The sequence below is a fragment of the Quercus suber genome, unplaced genomic scaffold (genome assembly GCF_002906115.3).
Source record: "Quercus suber isolate HL8 unplaced genomic scaffold, Cork oak 2.0 scaffold_455, whole genome shotgun sequence".
NCBI classification, from domain to species: domain Eukaryota; kingdom Viridiplantae; phylum Streptophyta; class Magnoliopsida; order Fagales; family Fagaceae; genus Quercus; species Quercus suber.
Window position 1 is genome coordinate 25,746 of NW_027069906.1, and position 3,093 is coordinate 28,838.

Below are 3,093 nucleotides of genomic sequence, written 5' to 3' on the forward strand. Positions count from 1 at the left end.
TTTTTTTGATAGGTTCTATATAATAGAGCTCGTGATATTGTCAAGTGGATAAGACTCCAGATACACAAGCTACCAAATTCTTTAGCTTCATATGTTATAGCTGCATCTCTCTTTCTCTGGGTATAACGAGGTACATTCTATTTGAAACCCTCAGTTTTCGGTTATTATATATGCCTCCATGCCAATGAAGTGGGATTGAGTTTTATGATTTGTGTTATTAGATCATGATATTTTGAGATTTATGTTCCTGGATCATGCTATTTTAATATTTTTGTTCTTAGTCCTACTGATTTGCTTCTATTTAATTAAGTATTGTTTGGGGTGGATCTAGGTTCATATTTCAACTTCAAAACCCATAGATTCATGTCTCAAAAAATTATTATTTTTGTTTAATCTTTAAGGGAAGTAATTATCAGAATTTTATTTCATAAAACCTAAAATGACTCTTGGCTGATGTACTTAACAAACCCCCCCCTCCCCCCTGTTAAAAATGGAAGAGTCCATAGGCTGATTGGATCGTGAAATAATTCATCAATTATACTTTATATGATTATACAATGAAACCAAGCTCCGATATCTATAATGCTTGGTTTATCAAAAAAAAAAAAAAAGAAAAAAAAGAACTATAATGCTTAAAAATTCTATGAAATTCAATCCACAAGGTCTTCAACTCTTCATGGGAAATTCCATAATGACCTAATTGGTCCAAACTGTGCTATGATGTCCAGAATTGCTCAAAGATGCAGATCATAATTTATGAGAATGGTCATAGAACATTTTTTATTTTAATTTCTTAGTATAATATGCTTCAAATTCTTGTAATTCATTTTTTACACAGTGGCAGGGTGCAACCGGTTTCAAAATATATATAAATTGTGGATGACACTTGATCTCTAAGCAAAGATTGATCAATGACCTCCAGTATTTTGAATTCAGCTAGGGATTAGATTTTTAGATTATTATCAGCTGAGAGTTTTGTGGTATATGAACTGTATTTCTAGAAGCTATATAAAAAGGTTACAGTTGGCTTTTTTTTAATTAGATGTTTTATGAATGATATTTGATATTTATAAGGAGTTTCCAAGCTGTTGGGTTGCTGATTCCTAACAACTTAGGTGTTGATTCCTTAGTTTTTATACTTAGGCTTAGGCTTTACACCAAGCTTTGCTTGAGGCAGGACAATATCAAAGAGGAAGTACCTAGTCCTACTAAGATTAGAATAGGGTTGGCTAGGCTTGTGTATAAATACCCTCCAATGAACAGCTTTATGTTGTCAATATCAATTCCGTTTGCTTTCTTGTAACATGTCATTGGAGCTATAGCTTAATGAAAAAATGTTCTAAACTTCTCAACCTTACCTTTTCTTCATGGTCACACATTTCATGAACGCTTCTTTATCACACACCTCTTAACTACATTCACTTTAAGATTTGAGGATGTGCTTGCTTTGTTTACCTTCTACTTATAAATACACTAAACATCAGCCACACTGTGTTGTTTTTTTGACCACAGAATTGAACAAAAGAATTGGAAATGTTACCTTCAATCTACTCCACAAGTTTGACCCAATGCACTACTGAATGCTAGAAGGCCTGACTTATAGCTAAAGAGTTCACTCAAAGTATTGTGTACTATGAGGAGCATTTGCTCCAGTAGCCTGCCTTTCCTTTGTTCTCACTCTCATTGAGGTTTTTGCCTCTGCCAATGATCTGTCAGTCCAGCCCAAGCCCCAAAGAAGAAGATGGTGAGAATTAATAATCAACCAATTAGAACTTTTTTTTTTTTGGGTTAAATCAACCAATTAGACCTGAAGCACAATTGATATTGCAGAACAAAACACACACAGTGATTTTAAACAAATTAAAAAATAGGAGGTCCAGATAGGTCCTAAACCTTTAAAATGACATAGAGGCACTTGCTAAAATCCAACTGAGACTCCATGCTTTCCCAAAAATCAAGAATAATTTCTTTGGTTTGGTCATGTCACAAACTTGATCTCTTTACATCTTTTGTTTTTTTCTTTTTTTTGGTCTGGCTCTCAAACAGGTACAATACACAGGTCTATTAGGTGAAGGAATTGAAGAGAAACTCCAAGGAAACTGCCGAGTCATTGGGATGAAATTTCTCAGTTTCCTGATTGGTCTTCATAATTTTGATGACCTTTCTTAAGTGGGCTAAGTTTTTTTTCCATTACTCTTTGAATATAATTTTTTTATAGGTATTACACAATATAGCTCATTAAATATTGTGTAAGACCTCCGCATCCACAAGCTAGCAAAATCTGATATAAGTTTGTCCTGCTTCACATTTTACTGCTAATGCTCTCTCTCTCTGGGTTCTTCACAGGTACATTCTCTTTGCCACCCTCAATATTGAGTTACCATATGTGTCTCCTAGTACAAACTCTTGGGCAGTCCAAAGTATCCTTAACGATAGGTAGTTAGAGGTTCCATTACATTTCTGGATGACTTGTAATATAACTATGAATGCGTCTAAAGCAGGATTAAGATCATTCTATTTTAAGATTTCTGTTATTAGATCGTATGCTATTTTAAGATTTCTGTTCTTATTGATTTGCTACTGCTTAATTAAACATTGTATTAATTGGATCTATGCTCATATCTAACACCTCTGTTAATCCTGAAGGTTTTTTTTTTTTTGAAAGTATTTTCAGTAAAATTGAACTCTAGGCAAAATAACCACTCTAGGATTTTGGCTCTTGATTTGGTTCATTTTTTTTAGTTTATCTCATGAAACCAAGCCCTCAGATTTATATGGCTTCAAAAGACTAAGAAATTCAATAGACAAAGTTTCCTCTTTATCCATCCAAAATCTGTTACGGTTTTATAGAATAATTTCTGCCAAAACAATTACCCATAATGAGTTAAATTCATCCAAGCTCTTGTGTGAGAATAGTCAAGCTGGACCATTAATAATAACTCTTTTGGCCAAGAGTCTAGTAGCTCAATCAGAGGAGAAGCTAGGGGGCCCACAGGAGCATAGCCCCTTATATTTTGAAAATTTTCATTTACAAAAGCTAATTTCCTTAATTTCAATCACAATCTTCTTGCTCTCCACAGCACCCACCCCCCC

The 3,093-nt window shown here is 33.9% G+C and overlaps 1 long non-coding RNA gene across 1 annotated transcript; it reads left to right on the plus strand.

Annotated features, from left to right (window-relative positions):
- The first annotated feature begins 6 nt into the window (after positions 1-6).
- LOC136062804 (uncharacterized) lies at positions 7-2,537 on the plus strand. The gene is made up of 3 exons (XR_010624511.1): positions 7-130; positions 1,513-1,744; positions 2,047-2,537. It is a non-coding gene; the product is annotated as an uncharacterized LOC136062804 (long non-coding RNA).
- Positions 2,538-3,093: the final 556 nt, after the last annotated feature.